Source organism: Myotis nattereri (assembly GCF_964212035.1).
Source record: "Myotis nattereri genome assembly, chromosome: 12".
Classification (NCBI taxonomy): Eukaryota; Metazoa; Chordata; class Mammalia; order Chiroptera; family Vespertilionidae; genus Myotis; species Myotis nattereri.
The window spans coordinates 19396915-19419815 of NC_138087.1; the positions used below are offsets into that span (position 1 = coordinate 19396915).

General features: G+C 46.6%; 1 protein-coding gene across 9 annotated transcripts in view; it reads left to right on the top strand.

The window, feature by feature from the left end:
• ELAVL2 (ELAV like RNA binding protein 2) overlaps positions 1-22901 on the top strand; it is a 164129-nt gene that overhangs the window by 23234 nt on the left and 117994 nt on the right. For 2 of the 9 annotated variants that reach the window (XM_081103020.1, XM_081103026.1), the window contains exon 1: positions 6608-7033. The exons of 1 other annotated variant lie outside the window; for it this stretch is intronic. The gene's annotated coding sequence lies outside the window, so the exon portion shown is untranslated. Of the gene's footprint in view, positions 1-2079; positions 2625-2755; positions 2844-3171; positions 3562-6607; positions 7034-7161; positions 7418-22901 lie in introns of those variants that run through there. 6 more of the 9 variants (XM_081103021.1, XM_081103023.1, XM_081103027.1 and 3 more) reach the window with 6 other exon arrangements.

A 22901-nucleotide genomic window follows, 5' to 3' on the forward strand; every position in this document is an offset into this window, starting at 1 on the left:
CTGCAGTTTACAAGATCTTTCTTGTGGATACAAACATGCATTAAAAAATTAAAACTAAGTATTAATTTCCACCCAGTTAGAACACAGTCATGTAATTGTAAGTTAGTGGTAAATATTTTCCTCAAAGTGCTAAGAATATTGCATGAACACATGCAACTAATACAACATTTTTTTTCCAATACGAATTTAAGAGCATGTTAACAAGGAGAAAAGGCAAGTCACTTCATAGATAAGTCTGCCTGAAGAGTACTATTTGTTTACCCAAATTGTATTTCTCTGTATTGAGCTGGAGTGAGGGGATGGGTTGAAAGAGGATGACAACAAACCCAGTCTTCCAACTGTGTATCCACACTCCATTTCTTTAAACTGCTTTTCTTCTTCTCATGAGTTTTACCCAGGTCTACAGAATAGTTTTCAGTTGAAATTAAGAACACAAGCCTGATGTTACATAAAAAGTGGGGGCAGGGATTAAAGCCTGATAATAAATGCTAATTATAAGAAAACACAGATTCAGGCCTTCTTTTCCAACCTCCAGTTATTATCATGCAAAGTAATCCAACTCAGACATACTATACAGCCTCCTTGGGAGAGAAACAGGTCTTCTGTTCTTTACCATTAATCATTTATCAATACTCAAGGACACTCTCAAGAAACGCTGATTACTTCACCCCTCCCTTTCTAGTCATTTTGCTTTGTGGCTATCTGTCCCTCTTCCCTCCACCCTATTCCACCCTCCTGCAATCTCTCTTACCTGTGACTCCTCTTTCCGGCATTTTTCAAAGATAGTGCCTAGTAGTAAATGAACAGGTAAAGGAATCCCTTTTAGAAAGGCTTGAGCTCCTAGAGATGATATGTTACATTGCGTAAGTAATGTAAGTTCTTTCTAGGAAGTTGGAGCTATCTTTCAAGGAGAAATTCAAGCTGGAAAAGAACCCAGGCCAAGTGGGTAGCGTCTTTACTTATATACTTCAAGTGGGTCTGAGGACCACACCTTCACGTGGAGGAAGAAATAAATGCTATGGAAAAAACTGTCTTTCAGCTTCCCCAATATTATTAAAATATGGGGTCTAATAAAGTAGTCTTCAGCTATAAAGCAGAAGCGTTGAAAGCACTTGGTCTTCTGGTTAAACTTTTTAATCCTCAGAGGGAAGAAGCCAGATAAAGGCGTATCTTTACTGTCAGCAATACATGTGTGGTCCAAGAAGTGTACCGCCAACAAATGAAGAGGCACGCCTTGTTCTAATTTTATATACAGCTGCTCTTTTTGAGAGTCATCATACACTTCCAAGCGAAGGACCTTAGCTCAGTACCTTAGCTCAGTACCTCTTTTCCTGCTCTGGATGCTTATCCTACACTTCTCTATTCTAATAGGAAGCGAAAGCTAATCCAAGTCGTGCAGCTTTATTTAAAAGCATTTCTGACTCCATCCTTATCCTATAAGGATGCTTTAAAATATATACTAAACACGAGAGCTGTAATATGCATATCTTAAAATAGAGAAAGACATAAAATTAACTAATATCTAATACAGAATACTGGAACACAAATAGAAAAAAAAAAAAAAGCATGCGGGCAAGGAATGGATGCACCTTCCTCCCTTTCACTCAGATCAAAGAGAGGGAGCTCTCAATGACTCATACATACCGGACAGAGTTTAATGCTATACAGAAAACGTGCCATAGGATGAGGCAAAGGAAACGAGCCTTTCGGAAGCAGAGAGATTGTGGAGGAAAGGAGATCGTGCCACATCGCAAACTCTGACAGTACAGTTCCAACACTCCCACACGGCTCTCTCTCCATCTCTCTTTTTTTGCTTCTTGCATTTCCCTTCGCCGCCAGTGTGAAGTGTGTACCGCCCCGCACAACTTACCTTGAAACGGGACTCCATTGAGCTCTGGAGAGTGGCACCAGCTCCGAACCAATCCCCTTCCGGGGCTTCGCCGGGGCCGCCTCCGTGGGAGCGCCTGGACCAATCAGAACCCCGAGGAGATGAACAAGTTACGTTGTGGCGCGAGTCGGCGTATACTTCCGCGCGTGCCGCCCGGGATAGGAGCCTGGCCGAGCAGCTGCACAGCCGGCAGTGCGGAGGCAGAGCAGGGGTTGGTGATACGGTGCTATAAATCCTGGGTCCAGTCCACCTCCCTCTTCAGGCGTCCTCCCCCGCGATCGCTGTTCTCAGTTAGAGATGCAGCAGCTCACTCCTGTAGCGACCTACTAAAAAAGCAGCCAGGAGAAAGACATCGTCTTTTTTGAGAAAAAAAAAACCCAAAACGTTCTTTCGTCTCTTTTCTTTGTTCCTTCGTTTGTTTTTCTTGCCCCCTTTTTTTTGTTTAGTTGAGCGGCAATAGGAGGCTAGCCTCTCCGTCTTTTTAAACTCTCTTTTTAAGTTTCCCCTCCCCTTTCATACATTTTTCTTTTTTCTTTCTTTCTTCTTCGCCATTTCTTTTAGCATTGGACTTTGGGGGTCGAAAGCATTTCTTTTGATTTGCTTCTTTTAAGCCGAGCACAGTTTAGGTCTCGTGCTGTCTTAAGAGAACTACCCAGCAGCTTCTTGCTCATCCTTATTGGGAGAACTGCACCGTTACTTAAAAAACACACACACACAAAAACCTTAAGGGAGAAAGGTAAGTTTCGGTTCGGTTTCTTTAATCATTAGTTGCAGCGATGCGCTGGCAAACCCAGAAAACCTGTAAGTGAGCGGAATATGAAGTTAATGGCACATGTTTGTCTCATTTCGAAGCGAGTGCTCTGCTTTGTAATTCTGGAGAGCTAGACTCCGGAGAAGGGGGACGCATGCTTGACGTACTGAGTATTTGCAAATGCCAGGGGCAGAAATTTCAGTGGTAAATGTGGCCGGGGTCGCGCAGGGAGGAGGCTGGGGGGGGGGGGGGTTACAATGGAAGTCGAGATGCGGAGTGAGCCTGGGGGTTGATTGGAAGTTCATTTCGTGAGAAAGCAGGGATCACTTGGGTGATGGGGGACGCATGCCTCTACTTTCGCAAAGCAACCGGAGGACCGGAGAGGCTCAAGTGCCGTTAAGGATCCTTAGGAGCCTGGACTTGCAGATGATTAGACCAGCGGAAACCCCAGACTTAATTGCATTAGCCAGACAGCGTGTGCCGGGGAGATGGGATCACCGGATGGAATGTAGATGCCGCACCAGGCAGTTGTAGTTGTAGTTGACGGAGAAAGTACCTGCCTCCTTAGGGCTGGGGCGGGTAGGAGCTGTCAAAACTCGTCATTGCCTTAGGTGTGCGGGCTCGCACGCATGGGCGCCCATGACCGTGGTTCGGTCGTAGAAGAAGGTAGCTAATTGGGGGGCCGAATCCTTAAGCCTGTGCCGGATCTGAGATTCCCTTTGTTCAGAAAAGAGTAAATAAGATCCTTGGAGCTGTGTCTGTTGGAGTGGCGGCTGCCGGGGAGCCTCGCGGTGGTGGGCGCGGGGACGCGGATTGCAAGCCCTGTCCTTGGTCCTACGCGGCTGACTTCGCCTTTGGGGCGAGGGGGGAACCCCTTCGAGCCGCCAGGCTTCGCAGCCACCCCGGGAGCCGGCGCAGCTAGGTAGGTAGCTAGCTCCCATCTCCTGCCTGAACCACTCACCCCCGCCCTTTCCCGAGGAGCTATTGTTAAACTGACGCCGGGAGGAAGATGGTTGGGGATGAGACGCTAGGAGAAGACACATGCTTCCTTTGAACTTCCGCGATTTCCCAGGGTTTAGGAGAAACCAGCTGGCTTTCTACCAGGAAACAGAGAACCCGGGGTAGAGGTGGGCCAGCGGGAGGATGTTGGCAGGGCGGGGAGGGCGCAGGGGATGGTGGCGGCAGTGAGCGAGGTGCTGCCTTTGCCTGAGCGAAGTTTAAATAATTGGCACGAGGGAGTGTGGGGAAGCGTGTGCGTGAGAGCGCCCGTGTGGTGCGTGAGAGGAAGAGGATGGGGGGAAGGTTACAAAGCCGGCTGGGGTTATTATTATTATTATTATTATTATTTTTGCTGCTCTCCACCCCGTCCACCCCACCCACCCCTGTAGGGTCGAAAAGCCAATGCGCGGCCAGCCTACTCTCGACTCCACGCTGCCACCTCCGGGGCGGTGGGGGGGGGTGGGGGTGGGGGGGGGGGAGCTGGGGATGTCAAGGTGGCAGTGCCCACCGTGGAGCTCCGCGGCGAACCGGACCTCGAGTGGCCATTGTTGCTTAATTTATGCCCAGCACGTTGCTGCGTACCCACCTATTTCACGTCTGTCAAGAATTAACACGAGAGCTATACAACTGTGGCAAATTGGAGGTTGGATGTGTTCCCCGTTTTCCATTTTCAAGTGCGGGTTAGTGAAACTGATGTGGAGGCTGGGTATTTTCTCTGGTAATTACCAGCTGGCTGTATTGTGGCGAGAGTGAGAGAAAGAGTCGATCATTTAGTGTTTACTCCTAACACTGCTGCACCGGGTTGGATGTCTCTGTACTTTTCTCCCCAAAATGCACGGGTTCTCTCCCCTCCCCTCCTCATGCACAAAAACTGTGGGTTAAGATTCTAACCCTACAGACCTTCCCCACACTCTTATTTATTTTACTCATGTCTGGATGTTGGGAGTGGGAGGGAGATGGAGGTGCTTAATGTTTTAGGCCTATACTGCAATCTAAAAAAATAAAATAAAAATGTAGGCTTAGAGTCGGGGAGGGGACAAAGCAGACAATGGTAACCAAAGGAATTTTCCTAATTGGAAATCGGCTTTTAAAGGTCAGGGAGATGGTGTGCCTGTCTGGGAGACTGGAAGGGCTGGGAATCTGTTTGGTCTCATAAGGCTTCGTTGGTAAAATGGCCTCTTACATGGGGCATCTAACATATTTCTCGGCATCGGAACAAATAAGTGCGCAAAAACCCGAAAATGTTGAGTGCTTCAAAGTTGCCTTTTGGGGAATGTTTAAAAATTTAACCGTCTCTCTCCGTTATTGCTGTCATTCCCTGGGTCTGTCTTACACCTGGCACCACTCCATCGCCTTTCTCTCTCTTAACCAAGTGCGTGGGCACCCCACTTTGTAAAGCTGCCCTATTCTGGAGTTCTGCACTAGAACGCAGTTTGCAGGCCAGAGTATTTTGGAAGACTTGTAAAACTGAAGGGAGAGGTTTCCTATAACTTCAAGAAGTCAGCTTTAGGAAGTAGGGCGTAGGGCATTCTAAGAGGTTTAGGCGTGGGTTGGCAAATCTGTAGGCCCATTTTTTAATTTTAATTTTATTTTTTTGCCTAACGTTTGGAAACATGCATTTTTAGCAATCCTGCCTGCCTGCTATGAGAACATTATAATTAACTTTTTAGAGGGAGGTCAAAGAGGTGAAGGCGCTTTGAGCACTTTCCCCAGGAACCCCTACAAAGTCAATTAAGGTCATTTAATTGCAAATCAGATTTGCAATTCAATGACCTTATGCTTATATAGAATCAGCTATTTTTGATGTCCCCAGCCTGGGTCCCCAAAACTGAGGAATGGTCTCTTTCCATTTGGGTGGTTGAGCCTCCTAGTTTACTATGCGTGATTTGAGAAGAAGGCAAGTTAGCCTCCCTGGCCCCCGACCCTGGGTTAGAGGAGGCCGCCCCTCCCCCCCTTCTTCCCCAGCTCCGCCCGTCGCGTGGGGGCGGGGAGCGCTGGGCGCCCTTAGCGGACCTTGCTGCATCAAACCCGCATCATGCCCTTGAAGCTGTAACCTCAGTCGGTCACATTCTTGCAGCGACTCAGTGCAAGAGTCAGTTCCTCTCTTACCTTCTGCGATTTCAGGTAGGTATGACAGGTGATATTTTTAAATGTAGTTTTTTTTTGGTGTTTTTTTTTTAAGGGGGGAGGGTTAAGAGAGAAGCCTTTGCAATAAAAACAAAGAATCCAAACCAAGCCACCCAACACGACAGGTGCTCTAGTAATTAAGCGGCTGAGCAGGTGTAAAAACGTGCTCCCGCCGCGTGGCGGGGGGGGGGGGCGTGGGGGGGTCGGTTTTAACTCCCAGTCATGGGGCTGAGTCTGAGGATACGCACAGGTTTTTCTTGGGAAAGGCGATTGACCCAGGCGTGGAGGCAGGCCAAGGCAAGGTGGACGCCCCCTCGGTGAAGAGCTGGCCATTTCTGGGTTTCCGTGGCGGGGAGGTGGAAGGTAGCGGGGGAGGGGGTGGCGTTGGAAGGTGCAGTGAACAGCAGGCAGGCATGTAGTCGAGTGCAGGATTTCCTGTTTTGCGTTTGAAGCAGCGTATAGCACCCCACACAGGTATTCTGGGCTTATTTGAACATCAGATTACATCTAAAGAGGCGGAGATGGGCAGCGGGGCTTTAGCCAGGGGCCAGGATCCTTCAGCTGTAAAGTAGTGGGAAAACAGAGCTTTAAACTCTGCTTGGAATAAATGTGCATCTATGTAGGTATGTGTGTGTATACATCTGATATATACGTATCCATCAATGTAACGCCCGAGAATCGCTCTGGCTGCCCTCGAGCATCGAGCATCCGAAGCGGAGCCTCGGGGTTTAGAAACTTGAATCCGGAATCTGCCGCCACTGGGCGCAGACGCTCCCCGCTGCCGGCGGAGCCTGCCCGGGAGTTGGCTGAAAATCGGGAGGGAGCGGGGGTGGGGGGGGGCGGGGGGGAGGGCGGGGGACTGAGGAGAGCTACCGCTGCCGGGTGTCTTATCCCCAGGACTGACTCGTGGGGCGGCTGGGCAGGGCACGCGCCGGTGGCGCCACGAACTCGCCGCCGGCCCCGCCTCCTGGCCGGCTTCCCGGCAAGCCCCTCCCCGCCCGCTACAAACAGCGGGACGCGGCCCCGGGCGGCGGAGGCAGCTGCCGGCGGGCGAGGAAGCCGCTCGGTCGCCTGTGCGGCGTGGCGCGGGTGGGGCGGGCGTTCCTCCGGCTTCCAGTCCGCCTTCCCGCCACCCCAGGACTCGGGGACCGGGACGCCGCCTTCCCGCCACCCCCGCCTCTCTGCGGAGCCCGCGCAGTGACTCCTCCGAGGCTGTGCCGAGGACCCTCGGCTCGGGCCATTGCAGCTGCTTCTCCCGGTCGTAGCAGGCAAGTGAGGGGGGAGTGGGGCCAGGTGGGGGTGGGGTGGTGGGGGTAGGGGGCTGGGAGGGAGGGCACGCGCCGCGTCCCAGGTCTGTTTAGACGCTGCCGAGGCTCCGGGCTGTGCAGTCGCATTGCCTGGGAGTCGGGGCGCTGGGCGGGAAGGCTGGCGAGGGCGGCGGAGGCTGTGCACGCGAAGTTCCTAGAGCTCGGCCCCTGGCGGTGGGAGTGCCGGGAATTGGGCGCCTCGGGAGGTGGCACCGCCCCTCCGGGGGGCACCGGCTGGTTGGGGGCGGCAGGAGCCGCGCGGGGCCGGTGGCGGCGCGGAGCGTGCACGGGCGCGGACGTGCGCGAAACGGCCGCGTGTAGCGCGAGAACTGCGCCCGGACGCAGGTGAGTGTGTTGGAGCGGACAGGGGCCCGGGGCTTTTCCGGAACCAGGGCCGGGTTCCTCGGGTGGCCCGGCAGCCCCGCTGGGTGGGAGGCTGCGCGCACTCCGGCCAGGTGGTGCCTGGTGGCGTGCCCACTGGGCACAGCGCCTCCTCGCGCGCGCATCTTGGAGCTCCCAGGGCGTCTTGGGGCTTGGAGCGGCCACGCAGGGCGAGGAGGTGGCATGGGACGGTGACAGCCAAGAGGATCCCCGAGCTGCTCTCCCCCCTGGCTTGGGCAGTGTTAGGTGAGGCCAGGGGCAGCCCCGCGACGTCGCAGCCCGAGGTCAATTGCCGAGCTCGCTTCCCAGATTGCGCACCAGGAGTGCGCCGGGCGGGCGGGCGGGCGGCGCGGAGCGGAGCGGAGCGCTCTGGCCGCAGGCGAGGCAGGCTCGGGGCCGGGGTTCGCTCTCGGAGGGGAGGCGGCAGCTGCTGCTCCGCCGCCGGGGAGCACTGGCCAGCTGCGGCCCGCGCACGGACGAAGTGTGTGCGCTGGTGACATTGGTGGAGTCTCTGGAGGACCGGCGTCGTCTCACCAGCAGGTGCTCCTCCGGCGGTGGTGATAGTGACCAGCAAACAGCCTTTCCAAGGCGTTTCTTTAAAAGCCTACTTGTTATCCTGGAGGGCTGGAGCTGGAACCTAGATGTGAGCTGTGAGTGTACTGTCCAGATGGTCATTGAAAATAGCTTTTTAAAAGATGATCTTCATGATAAAATTTTCATCTTTTCTGAAAATGTGAGGAAAGGGGAGGGTTGGTTACCGGCTGTCTACCCTCCCTGAACCCCTCCCCATAGAATGGTGCTTAACAAGGCCAAAAGCCTCCGGCAAGGGCAAAGACCTTTTTAAAAACTTAAGTTTTTGGTGGACCTACCCATAACAATCCCATCTTTTTAAAAACGTAGCTCAACCCCCAAACTTACAGCAACTCAGTCCATTTAAAACCACTCGAATACCAGTTGGGTGTAATTTCCCCATGCTTTTAAGAAAAATTGGTTTGTTTGAAATACTGTTTAGTCGCCCTTGAAGACAGGTTTCTCAAGAATCATTTTCCTAGAATCGTCTGGATTTTTCCTTGAGCTAAGGTAGCCCTTTCCTGCGGAAGCTGACCTGGATCTCCATTTTGGTGAGTGGGTGGGAAAGGCTTTACTGGATCTACTTTCTCCTCCGGACCTTGGGGTCCAGAAATGGTGACTGTTTTGTTGGGTGGCCTGGCATGTCACTGCATTTGCCTTGGGCCTTTTTTTATAAGAGGTTTGTAGAAATGTTGATTTAACACTGTTCAGGTGGGGGAGTGCATACTAAGACAGTGCCCTTGGAAATGGGGGAGGAGAGGGGAAGGGAGGGCATGAAAAAAAACATCTGGACAATAATGGCTGGGTGGGGTAGGAAAAGTTAGGTTATGAAGAAACACATTACATCCAGTTTCCTAGGATTCCTCTGCTTTTTTTTTTTTTCCTTTTCCTTCTTGAGAGAATATTTTTGTGTTTGTGTGATCAGTTCTGGTCCCTTATACCCTTTTTGGGTAACATCTGCAACCTTTCAGGGAGTGAGGTTTTCGTTTTCCTCTTCAAAGACAGAACCCTAAGCATTTAAGGCCCCCCCATCACCTCCCTCTTTGGGCGTTCTACCAGTGTTTGTCCTTAGGATTCATGTTAGGTCAGCTGTTTTCAGCTGCATACACTCTTTCTTCTTCATGGTTCAAGAGAATTTTAGTTTTTGGAAATGCTCCAAGAATAGAACGGGTGCCCAGAATTGGTCAGTGACAGCCAGGCACATCGCTATTTACTATCACATCTTTTTTTTTTTTTTTTTCTAGGCCTAGGATGTGTTACCAGAATTTCTTTTCTAGTTTTTGTTTGTTTTTGGTTTGGCCTGGGTCATGATTCTTCACCAGACACTCCAGTTCCTTCTCTGTTTGGGTTTTGGTGCTTTTCATGAAGACCCAGCTCCCAGTGGGTGGTGAAGAACAAGGCTCTAGGTGGCATTTCTATCGCCCCATTCCTTAATCCAGCCTTTTGGGTCTTTGTGTGCAGGTAGATGTTCCTGGCTGAATCCTTATTGCCCTTTTCAGCCATTCCAGCCTTCAGTGCTTTTCTTGCTAACATGTTATGATTTCAAAAAAATACCTCCCCCCACCCCTCTTTTAGAAGCAAGTCCCAAGTTCTCTTTAAGGACACAGCAAAGCCATCCAGAAGAATATCCTGACTTCTCAGCTGGGGTCAATCTTTCCTCTTTCTGATGGGAAAAAATTAAAACAGAAAAACAAAAACAAAACAACCTGCGCCACTTTTCTGGTGTTAGCATGGTACACGAGCACCACGGTGGCAATTTACCATCCTTCATGCTCTCCCCCCCCCCCCCCCCCCCCCCAGGACTGGGTACTCCAAGAGAGCATCTGATCAAGACTGCCTTTACCATGTGGCGTTTCGATCTCTTGGTCTGCATGGCAGGGTCAGTTCTTTTGCTCTCATCTGAAGTCATAGTCAATCTCCTACGTCATCACATTCTTATTGCTACCTTTGTCACCAATAATGTTGACTTACAAGTAAGGGAGGCTAGAGATCCACAGGACTGAGTCCGGTCAGGTTATTTTTTTTGATAGCATTGGCGGGGTCGGGGTGGGGGGGTAGGCTGGATGGTGTGCTGCCCATAGCAATCCTGCCCCCCCCCTCCCAGCTCTTCCTGATTCTTTGGATACTCAGTTGGACAGACCAGTAGTCATCCTAAACCACGTATTAGGGGGGCTTTGTTGTTGTTTTGTTTTAGTAACATGGTGTTTGTTTGGAAGCGGGTCACATAACTCCTCCCCTTGAAATACTTAACTTTCTGGACAAGAGGACCCTGTACTTTGGTTTTGCTAATTGTGATCAGAGGCTTTCTCGATGGTTACTGTTCAGCTGCCAGTACTGCCGCTCTGTGCTAATGCGTTATAAAGCAGTTTGAAATCGAAGGCTTGATGCGCTGGTGATGCCACACCCAACTCCGGAAGTAACACGATGGAGGACATTAGATGCGTGGAATGTTCCCTTGCTTTGTCCAGTTTCATTTGACAGATGCGGAGGTCTTCCCTGGTTCTGGTTACCCACAGAACCCACATGTTGTGTGCTTGATTGCCAAACTCACCGTTTTCTATGTTGCTCTATGTTGCTCATTGGGAAGAACATTTGATTCGGGATACTGGTGTTTGCAACATTAGTTGCTTTTTCTTTCTTGACTTTAAACAATATAAATTTGCTAAGTTGGAAGGCACGTACGCTTGCAAAGCAATATTTTGTTTTAAGGCTTTTGCATATTAAAAGATGCGTGTTTTATTATGCTTTAAATAGGATTGGTAACTTGGAATCGGAACTAAAAATAGGGACTAGTATAGTAAAATTTTATGGAGGTTTTATGGTGTACTTGGGAAATTTTTCACTAACAAGAAATAGACAGATTTTGGCTTTCCGCATGCATGATGTATATCATGACTTTAATTTTAGTAAGGTCACTGGAGTTTTTTTTCTTTTTTTTCTTTTAAAGGGAAGGTGACTCTATATCACTAGCCTGGTAACTCCATTGTATAAAACAAAACAAAAGGTGTCTCTTGTCTGCGAAGCCGAGAGCCAGGTGCCTTCCTATAGGTACCTTCCCCTTTAATACCAATGCCAAGTTTTCAGAGGTTGGTCTATATGAAAGTACCTGTTTTTGGTAAAGGTGTTAATATTTATTTTCTCAGTGCTTTTGTGCTGTTTGGCTTTGCATCCGTTCCATTCGTCCTCCTATGTTTTTGGTTTTGGAATGTTGCTGAATAGTTGTGTGTGATGACAGGTACGGGCGTTTCTTGTAAGAAATCTTCATGCAGAGAAGGACAGGTGCTTTGGGAAGGAGTGGAAGAGGTCAAATAACCAAGAAAGTCAAAGGACTAGGTGGCAGTGGGATTACAACCAAACCAATTTGAAGGTTGTCTTATTAATTGTAAGTAACCGTGTTCTTTTTGTTTTTAAATTTGCACTTTCCTTGTACTTGTCTGTGTTGCTGATTTTCCAATGTGTCCTTTTCAGACATATGATGAATAACAAATAAGGTTTGACAGGCAAGATTCCCTTTCCCACTTTCAGAAATAATTTATTTGAAATAAAACTGGATCACTTTTCTCAATAGACTTATTTATCCGTGAGAGAGTTACAGTAAAATGATAGTTAAAAAAAAAACAAAAAACGTTGAAGGTTTTGCGTTAGATGAGATAAATTTTGAACTCCTCGGTTGAGATAGCCGGATATTTGTCTCTTGTCTAATCTAACAGTGATAGATTCATATGAGACTTTCCCCTTGACTTAAAAAAATGAGTCTGTCGCATAAACAGGACGTTTATATGCTACACGACTAGCATTTTGTTTCCTGCAGAATTTTTGTTGCTGTGAATTGTCCACCACTGATTATTTCAGCAACTTTAACGACTCTATTAATGGAATATCACAAAAGTTCCTCTTTTCATGAATGTCAAACCGATGAACTTCTTTCAGGATGGGATTTTATTTCCTTTTGCTTTTATAGTTCGCAGTGGTCAAACTCATTTCAAGCTTCAGTAGACATTTTCTTGACTAATTTCATTTCCTTATGCGAATAGGGGCAATAGTTGTTTTAGAATTGTTCGCCTCCTTATAAGGAGTTGCTGTAAAATTGCTTGTGAATATTGAGGAGCTCTGAATCTCTGACCATCTGAAGGCTGTGGGTCCTTTTTCCCTCAGAAAATGCATGTACACAGACTTTTTTTTTTTTTTTTTTTTTTTTTTTACAGTTTTTGCCATCTTGCCCTCTGCAGTAACGAGTGTTAAAATGACGTTTTAGCCCTAGCTGGTTTGACTTAGTGGATAGAGCATGGGCCTGCGGACTTTAAGGGGCCAGGGTTCGAGTCCAGTCAAGGGCACATGCCTGGGTTGTGGGCTTGGTCCCCAGTGGGGGGACCTGCAGGAGGCAGCCAATCAACAATTCCCTCTTATCATTGATGTTTCTATCTCTCTCTTCCTCTCCCTTCCTCTCTGAAATCAATAAAAATATATTAAAATATATATATATATATATATATATATATATATATATAAAAATGACGTTTTACGGGGGAAATAGGACTTTGAAAATTGGAGTCATCTTCCTACACTGGTGACAGCTGGGCAAAGTCATTCAGATGAGCTCTTGTCTGCTGAATGGTTAGTGATGGGCCTTCAGCATTCATCCAGGACAGACTCTAAGATTCCTGGTCTCCTCGTAGTTCCTTTGAAATTCCATGCTGACTTTGTAAACAAATATTACACATGTAAGGTCTTCCTGTGAGTGCAGTGCTGCCCGTTCGGCTACTGAGTTGTCTTGCCTCAGTAGGTTTTGCCATTTAGGTTGAAATCCTTAATTTAGCAGAGCCAGGTGGAACAGACTGGGCTGGGAGTCTGAAGTTTCCGTCATCTGGTTTTGGCTCAGTTGCCCGTGTCCTTGGTTCCTTAACCTTTCTTTAGTATAAAACAGCACCCTCCACGTCTCGAGGACTGGTGAAGATGAGCATATGGTGAGATTTTTGGCAGTGGAATGACAACGTTTACTGAACTGGGGGTGGTAATAGGTGGTCCAAATAGATTCGGTTTTATATATTTGGACTTCAGTGTGTTTTATGAACTGTTGCTTTTAGTGATTCTTTATAACATTTCATCATATAATGTATATTTCTGCCAGGAGGAAAGAGGCAATTCCCAAACTGTAGCAAGATTTTGGGAGAATTGTGACTTTGCACATTTCAGTATGGAAATAGACACAAATATATCTATGATGGTGGAATTTGGATTGGAGGTTTAAAATGCATTTTTTTTCTTGAAAACACAAATAATGCTAAAAGATACATGTGAAAGTATGAGAATTTAGCCAGCTAACATTTCAGGAATATAATGTCTTAATTTAAATTTTCCATCTTTTTTTTTTTTCTCAATGCCAAATCAAATTTTAAAATCGAAGTATTTGCATTAAAATACTCGGTTTATATTATCCTGATTTGAGTTTTGCTTACTCTCTTATCAAGGATTTATTCCTATACATCACAATAGGGAGTTTACACAGAAGTCCTTTATTTTTCTTGCTTGCTTCAATACCTTCTCACCACCCCAAGTGAAAGTCAATGATGGATGCCCTGTCAAGTAGGTTATTGGAAATTGCTCACTTGTTGAGTTTTTAAAGGATGTTTAACACTTTTTTATTCGTTAGGCATCATTTGTGCATATCGCAGCTACTAGAGGCATTTCTCAAAGCAAATAAATAAATCACAGTGTATTTGAAAATAAATTTCGTGAATTGAGTAAGATGGGAAAAATATTCCTGGAACTGATTGTCGTTCGCTCCTTTCCAAAGGTGAGGTTTTTCTCTTTCACTGCTGCTGCTTCTCTGTTGGAGGTACCTCTGGTGACCCGAGGACCACCCACCTTGATTGCAGAGCTCTCCCGAACATTTTAAATACACGAAGTTTATTATAGAGTGAGCAAGTTTTTATAACCTGTTCCCAGGTCAGGCCTATTTCTGTAAGAGTTTACTCAACACCATGTTCTCCCCCCTAGGTGCTACTTACCGGTTGATGGTTCACTTTGTTTAAACCCTTGGGGTCCATTCCGGCCTATGGCTGTGAATGACTCATGGACTTTTTCCAAATACCAGGTCATCAGTGCTTTTGACTTTCAGCCTCTCCCTGCCGTTGTCACCACAAGGAGCCGAGCCGGAACTGCCCAGCCTTCGTGCCTTCTCTGTGCTCCTCCCTGCCCTGGAGTCACCTGTCCCTGCTTCTGAGCCCTGGGCTAGTCCCACTTCCAGCCGGCCCTTCTGGGTCATGTGCAGCCTACTCACTTGTCCTTTTCTGTTCTTACTCGGCTGGCACTTTGGCATCGGCTCTGAAGCACCGTGTTACATTTTACTCACGGCAGGATACAGTATCCTTACCCACTTCGGAGGCTTTCCTTACCCGTGGCCTGAAAATATTAAGTGGAAAATTCCAGAAATAAACGGTCCACGAGTTGTAAATTGCACGCTGTTCTGAGTTGGCATGATGAAATCTCCTGCCATCCGCTTTGAACGTGAATCATCCCAGCGTCTCCACGCTGCATACACTGTGTACACTTCCTGCCGGGTCGTCGGTGCTTACGTAGCAATCTGGTGGTCCGATCTGCTGTCCTGGTAGGGCAGCGCTTGTGTTCAGATAACCCTCATTTTTACCTACCGATGACCGTCTAGCCCTAGCACAAGAATAGTGATGCTGGCAGTTTGGATATGCCAAAGAGACGTCACAGAGAGCTTCCTTTAAATGAAAAGGTGGAAGTTCTTGGACTTAATAAGGCATTTTGTTATCTCACGTCGTCGTCATCAGAAGGGTGAGTACTGTATGGGAAGGCATTTTGCGAGAAAGAGACCACATTCACATAACTTTTATTAACAGTACATTGCTGTAATTGTCCTGTTTCGTTATTGTTGTTAAAAACCTTACTGTGCCTAATGTGTAAGTTAGTCTTTATCACAGGTGTGTCTGTGTAGGAAAGACGGCATTTATAGGGTCCTGTACTATCCGTGGTTTTAGGCACCCATGGGGGGGGGGTGTCTTGGAACGTATCCCCTGTGTATACAGGGGAACTACTGTATTTTCTGTGACTAGGTGAATTGCTGCAATTAGGAGATGAAGCAGAGAAACGGGTATAAGTGGACAACAGGTATAAGTTCCCGCCGCAGACCCCAAAGAGCGGCCCATGGGCTGCATCTTGTCTGTAACTGTTTTTTTTTTGGCCTAAACCAGTGATGGCGAACCTTTTGAGCTCGGCGTGTCAGCATTTTGAAGAACCCTAACTTAACTCTGGTGCCGTGTCACATATAGAAATTTTTTGATATTTGCAACCATAGTAAAACAAAGACTTATATTTTTGATATTTATTTTATATATTTAAATGCCATTTAACAAAGAAAAATAAAAAAAAAAATGAGTTTGCGTGTTACCTCTGACACGGGTGTCATAGGTTCGCCATCACTGGCCTAAACTGTTGTGAATTGTTGATTTAGGTGTTGGGAAGTATCATGTAAAGATCCAGAGCCATATTTTATGTCTCTTGAGAACTTGGAAGGGAAGAGCAACACTGTGCCCATCACTGCATCCTTTCTGTGGCGCGGGGTGTGTTTCACCTCAGGATAAATTACTGCCTGGCCTGGGTGGGTGGGTATTCGAGTTTGTGACTCCCCTGCTCTAGTTCTGAAGTTTACTTCGATACAAAGACGAAGGTTCTAAAGTCATCATATTCGTCTGATTTTCTTAGTGTTTGCAAATAACAGAGTAGCGTTAGATTGCTCCTCACACAGCTCTTTAGTCTCCTTTACTTCAGTCAGACAAGTCTTGTGTCGGAGCTCCCCTCCCTTAAACTCCGATTGCAAGAAGGTTTCTCTTTCCTACAGGAGATGCACTTCCTTCAGTTTATCTTCCCTTCCCCTCGCCCCGGGATGTCAGACCTGGCCCCACTGGGAGCAGGGATTTCTTCCTGCTTGTTGCTTGCTTGTGTTTGTTCAGATGCCTTGGGGTCAGCAGAAGTTGCTTAGTGCTGTGCAAACTAACAGGATATGAGGAACTGTTGGAAAGAGGCCTGAGGACCCCCGCTAGTCTCATTGCTGATGGTGTCAGCTTGGCAAAGACATTCCCCCTCAGGTGGCTGTAAAAAAAGAGCTGATGTGAGAGGTGACCAGGTGTGAGGCTTCTGCGTGTTGTCTCTCCTCTTCCCCCTTCTTTTTTTCAGCCTTCAGCCTTCCTCCTCTCTGGGAACAGCAGGGCACCTTCCGCAAAGCTTTCTCCCACCTGTGCGGTAGAGCGAGCTGCTGCGCCAGAAGCAGAAAGAGGCTCCAAGTGTCGTGTTTGGACCAATGCCGTCATTTTATTTTACAATAAGGAAGGTGGATATTACCAGACTACGCCCGAGCATAATTGCACCATTTGAATAGCAGAGAGCAGCTTTGGTGTGTGTTAACGTCTAGGTGGACGAATACAGATGACTGCTACATAGGTAGAAAATGGCAGCGTAGGGCCTTCCCTTTGGTAGCGCGTACAGCACGTACGTTTCTAGTTAAGTTTTTGTTCAGCCTGGCAAACAGATAGGAAGGTCTGTTTTCTCGACCCAGCCCTGATGTAGCTTTTGAGGATGGAGCGATGCCGTGAAAGCCCTGCTCTCCTGGCAGCCGCTGGTGCTAGGCCCATCATAACGAGGAATTAGAATGTGTCCCCATCTTGAACATCTTTGCAAAACCCTTCAACATAACAGGAAATTAATGCTGGTGGCTGTAAAAGTTGTCGCAGCCTCCAGCCCAGCTATGCTTATTTTTTTGTATTTGGGGTATGAGTAAAACTGTTTGCTTATTTAAAAAAATATTTTGAATTAACTGTGTATATTAAAAAATTATTATAGGTGTATTTTGAACTTTTTTTTTTTGAATCCTCATCTGAGGACATGTTTTTTTAAAAATTGATTTCAGAGAGGGAGAGGGGTTGGGGAGAAAGAAACATTGATCGGTTGCTGATGCATTCCAACCCGGGATCGCATCTATAACCTAGATAGGTCACTGCCTGTTGCTTTCGGGACAGGCCTGTGTAGCTTCTCCTGGTAGTTCTGTGTGTATATTTATATATGTGCCTAGTTTTTTGTGTCTGTCTCGTCCACCCTTCCCCTCACATCTTTTGTTCCTTTTGATGCTCCCTTTTGTGGTCTGAGTAACTATTTTCCTGGTTTGCCAGCCCAGTCACAGGTGGAGAATATTCATGCAACGTGGGAACGGCCAAGTTTTAAGTTGCGGCTGGAGAGAACCGCCACCGCGATTGTCTTAATTTTGCTGCTGTTCTAGGAAGAGCGGATCCCAGGCAGGTGTGTGGAACCACATGCCGCCCCCTAAAGTTTCCCCATAATTTTATTCTCTTGACAGCACGGTGAGCCAGGAATCTCCTCTGGGTATCACATTTTTCAAAACATCTAGAAAGTAATTCTAAAGATGATAACGTTCCTTTGGCTTCCTCCCTTTCTGTGCAGTTCCAGTGGCAGGAAGGAAGGGACCGTCGGAAGCTGGGGTGCCTTTAAGAGCACTGATCTGCGCCTTCCCTTCGAGTCTTCCTCATGCCCAAGGCCACGGCCACCCGGAGCGCGGGTTCTCAAGGCCGCTGCTGATTGTCACTTTCTCGTGCCAGTTCTTGGTTTCCTTAGGTCTGGCTGTTGCTGTTCTGCATTAGCATTTACATTACTTTGCCCCCTTTCCTTCTGCAAGGTGATGGACCATCCCATATGCCCGCTGTATCTCCTTGGGTTGCTGGAGCTGGCCAACTGAGACTAATAGGCGTCCTTGGACTTCATAAAAGTTTGGCTCCTCTACCAGTATTGTTTTATGGACAGTAGGGGGCAAAGTTTGATTTCATGGTGCACAACATAGATTTGTGATTGAGGGAAGAAAAGGAAAGAGATCTTTTTTCTTTCGTGCAACTTCTGAAGTAACTTCTAAAGGACTGCCTCTTAAGCCTGCAATTAGAGGAAGAGATTTTGAGTGGGACAGTCAAGTTGGCAGTGTATTGGAAGGTGCCCCAAGCAGCTTCCTGTTTTTAGTTGCTGAGAAACCTGGCTATTAGGACAGAAAACCGGATGGAGTCCGTAATCGAAGGTGGTGCACCACCGGTGGTGATGGGACCAGGAGACAAGCAGCATTTCCTGTAGCGACGGTGGTGACACCCAGTGCTCCTGTTCTGCCGGGGCCTTCCCAAGGCTCCTTGGGATCACGAATCTATAGACGAGGAAAGTGAGGCTCAGGGGTCAGGTGATTTGCCCAAAGATTCAACCTCCTGAGTGGGGAAGTAGGACCGAGGTCTGTGACCCCAGAATCATGTTCTTAACACCTCTGGTAGTTCTGTTGGTTGTAGTTTAAGGTGGCTGAGGCCAGAGACATATTCAAGAGGCAGCCCAGCAACTATATCTCAACTCCAAGCCTATAGCTTGGCTCCTCAGTGCGGAGGCTGTTGTAAGCAGATTTTTGTGTTGAATGCTTTACCTGGAACCCCCTCCCTCACTCCCCCGTAGAACGCCCACCACCTCTTTCCCCAGCGCCAGGATCCTGACTTTACCTTATTTTAGGCCCATGACAAGGTGACTTCTAGAAGGATCCCATCACAGGCTGGCGTCTTCCTGTTGCCAGCTGGCAGTCTTGACTTGGAAGATTACTTTTTGGAACCGTATGAAGTATGGATTGGTTATTTTCTATAAGTGAGAGAATGAAGACACTGTGTTCAGACTTATTTTAGGATGCTATTAAAACCAAGAAAAAAAAGATCAAAATACTGTAATGTTCTATTCCTGGTGAAAGTGGCATTTAGATAACCCCAGCGCATTGTAGTAGAGAATCTGGAAGGGCTATTCCTAAAACTTGTTAAATTTCTGAAACTAATATGTTCCAAACCTGGTCGACTTTTAGAAACATACTGTTCTGAGGAAAAAAAAATTGCAGGTCAGGTGCTTAGTAGGATGTATGATGTCCACACTCAAATCAATAAAATATCCACCAGTAAAGATTGTTACTGATTTACCTTGTTTCTCAAACTTAGCTATCATACAAATTGGGTGGAGGGTAGATGGGGAAGAAAGCAGATTCATGGTAATCTTTTCATTCTTCCCCAGAAAGGAGACATCTGTCTTGTTTATTAATTTCTTGCATTTAATTGTACTACTTGTTTGCATTAGAAAGTCAGGAAATATTTGTTTAATTCACTTGAATTCAAAGTTTGGCATGAAAATAATGTAGAGAAAAAGTAAAATAATACAGTGCTTGAAACTTGCTCTCAATTGAGGAAGTTTTTTTATTTGCACAGGTTAACCCTGTGGATAGGTGATTTAGCCCAGAGATCTGCATAGTCTAGAGCCTGTATTCTCTTTGCTTGGGGCTTTGAAATAATGCTGTCCTTTTCTGATTTTGAAGTATAATTTATCAGCATTTTTGAAAGCATTTTTCCAGTGTATTGATTGAGGTGTAAGCACTAAAGAGGAATGTCTTTTAAGCTTTTTGCCTAGTTTAAAGGACTTGACCAACTCACCCAGAATTGTAGTTTGTCATTTGATTGATTTATTTTATTAGTTTGTGAATAGTTTTTTATAGACGCCCTCTGACAGATCTTGACAACCTTTTCCATTTCTTCACAGTATCGTGTGTTTCCCAGTATTCGTTTAAATTTAAACTAATCACTAATACTGTATTAATTTGGGACAGTTTTTAAAACACTTGTTGGGGTGGGAGAAACATAGGACGTTTTCTTTGTAGAGACCTTGGGAGACATTTATTTATTTTGAAAAAGAATTTTTTCTTAAAATGACCTGAATGGCTTTGGGCAGCCCCTTAATCCTAAAAGGTTTTTTATGTTTGTAAGAGATTGATAGACTCTGGGAAATCGCTCTAAGTAATCAAAAACAAGGGAATAAAAAAAAGGTTACAGAAAGGAGGAGGAAGTGAATTCTCCATGTGGCTTGTTCCCTCAGCCTCACAATTCATCAGAATTAAACATACCGTGAATTTATGACATTACTGTCTTTCCTGCTTATTATGTGATCATTCTACTTACTAGAATCTACAGGGTGGGGCAAAAGTAGGTTTACAGTTGTTGGAATGGAAAATAATGCAATTATCTATATAAAACCCCAATATGCAAATAGACTGAATGGTGGAACAACCGGCGGAGCTGTCCCCAGCCCACAGGCCCTGACCCATAGGGGTGGGGGGTGCGGCTGGTGAGTGGGCGGCGCCAGGCCACCCAAGGCGGGTGTGAGCAAGGGCTCCGATCACCCCGCCTGTCGCCCCACAAATCAGCCCTGATCGCTGGCCAGGCCTAGGGACCCTACCCGTGCATGAATTTTGTGCACTGGTCCTCTAATTAATAAATAATAATACAAGAATAAACAATGTGTTTTGCATACTCATAACTGTAAACCTACTTTTGCCCCACACTGAATTCTTTTTTTTAAAATATATATATTTTTTATTGATTTCAGAGAGGAACGGAGGGGGAGAGAAAGAGATAGAAACATCAATGATGAGAGCGAATCATTGATTGGCTGCTTCCTGCACGCCCCTACTGGGGATTGAGCCCACAACCAGGGCATGTGCCCTTGACTGGACTCGAACCCGGGATTCTTCAGTCCACAGGCTAATGCTCTATCCACTGAGCCAATCCAGCTAGGGCCCACTTAATGCATTAGTATCTTCAGAGAGGTGGATTCTGGTTGCTAGAACAGTTGTCTTGTTTTTAATATTATGTGGTAATCAAAACTTTGAATCCCTGTTAGTTTAAATCATCTAGAGTTGTTTCACTTGGACGTAGCATTTTTCTAATTGGGTCTTATTTCCTCCCAGCTTTTAGTTCTCACTTCCTTTTTCCTAAGGTGCCGATGGGAGCTGACAGCGTGTTTCAGTTCAGGAGAGAATTCTAACGCTGCTCCCTGCAGTGCTGGGGCCACAGGGATGAGGGTTAAGGGCTGGTGTGGGAACTGGGGCTGGGTAGTACCTTCCTGTTGCCTTGTGTGTCTGGCCTTTTCTTAATGGTTCTGTAAACTAGTTTGCATCTTTAGGATACCTTTACAGTGTTTTCAGCTATATTGGAAGCTCCTTGATATCAGTGATCCTGCCTTACAGCTTTATTCCTTGAACCTAGGGCCTGTTTCTTTAAAATAAAGATGAATGTTATAAAGATGAATGTTATAAAATTACATATGCCAAAGGTAAAATTGCATATAAGGTGCCCTCCTCCTCCCTTCCTCCCGTCCTCCCCTCTCTCCCTTCTCTCCCTTCTCTCCCTTCTCTCCCTTCTCTCCCTTCTCTCCCTTCCCTCCCTTCCCTCCCTTCCCTCCCTTCCCTCCCTTCTCTCCCTTCTCTCCCTTCTCTCCCTTCCCTCCCTCCCCTCCCTCCCCTCCCTCCCCTCCCTCCCCTCCCTTCCCTCCCTTCCTCCCTTCCCTCTCTTCCCTCCCTTCCCTTCCTTCCTCCCTCCCTCCCTTCATGGTGTACTCAGTCTCAGAACTCCGGCTGCTATGAAATTGCCATGTATAATGCACACATTTAACCAGTTGGGGCTAATCAGTATTCTTTTTAAGAATATGCATTTTTATTAATTTCAGAGTGGAGAGGGAGAGAGAGAGAGAGAAACATCAATGATGAGAGATAATCATTGATCGGCTGCCTCCTGCATGCCCCACACTGGGGATTGAGTCCGCAACCTGGGGATATGCCCTGACCAGGAATCAATCCCTGACCTCCCGGTTCATAGATCAACACTCACACACTGAGCTATGCTGGCTGGGCGCTAATCACAATTCTTAATGTATAAACTGAGCATTTTGATATTTTTTTAATGGACATTAATTATTACTATACAATAGTAATTAATTGCTGATAGTAGTTATTTTCATTGTTTTAAGATACCTTTTGCATTAACAGTGCTGTTTCTCTCCATCCATCCCTTATGAATAATTAATACTTAACCATATCTATTTGCAGTCTCCTACCTGGTGAGTTTAACAATTTACTTGGACCACACAGGAGAAGATATGGCTTGATACTTCTGTAACCACTTTGCTTAGATGGAGACTCTGCTTTTAGACATGTATTTATGACCTGTTTTATACAGCTTCAAAGCATGCTATATTTAAAAAAAATACTGTTGCTTCAGGACCAGACTGAAGTGGCTGTGTTTGCCAGGATTAAAGAGGCAGGCTCCAGGGATGACCGCCAGCCAGTCATTTAATAGCAGCATGAAACCATGAAACCATTTCTGGCTGTCCAAAGAATGGCTGCTTTCTGCTCAACCCGGAGTCGTTTTTGAAGCCCACCATAGAGAAGTTGGGAGCTAAGGTGGATGTTCTAATCACAGAAGGCGAACCTTAAGAAGGGTTTGTTGGGCTGGCTGCACCCATGGTTTACGCCGGGTCCCTACACACATACACACAGTCCAGGGTATATCAGCAGCTCCATCTGCTACGTCCTAGGCCTGCCGTGACATAGCACTGTTTGTTCTAAAGCAACTCATTTTAAAGCTGCAATATGTTAAATGGGCAGCCCTCCATGGAAGGCCTTGGGTGTGTTGGCAGTTTATCAACAGCAGGGTTGTGATCCTGTCACTTCTGGTTAATGAAGGCTTTTTATTTAGCTCAGCAAATCATATCTCCTGTTCACATCCACTCTGTACATGGTGAACTTGAAAGGGATGTTGGTGACTTCTTATTAATTAGTAGCCATCAGGGCACTTGCGATAGCCGCTTTGGTATATTTCTTCCTTGTCTTAGACCAGGAAAACCCCCAGATGATTAAAATAATCCTTTGTGTGTTGACTTTTGGAATGGTTTTGTAGCTTTCCTCTTAGGTGTCCATTTCCTCCAGCCTCAACTTCACTTCCATTTCAACATTCCTAGCGGG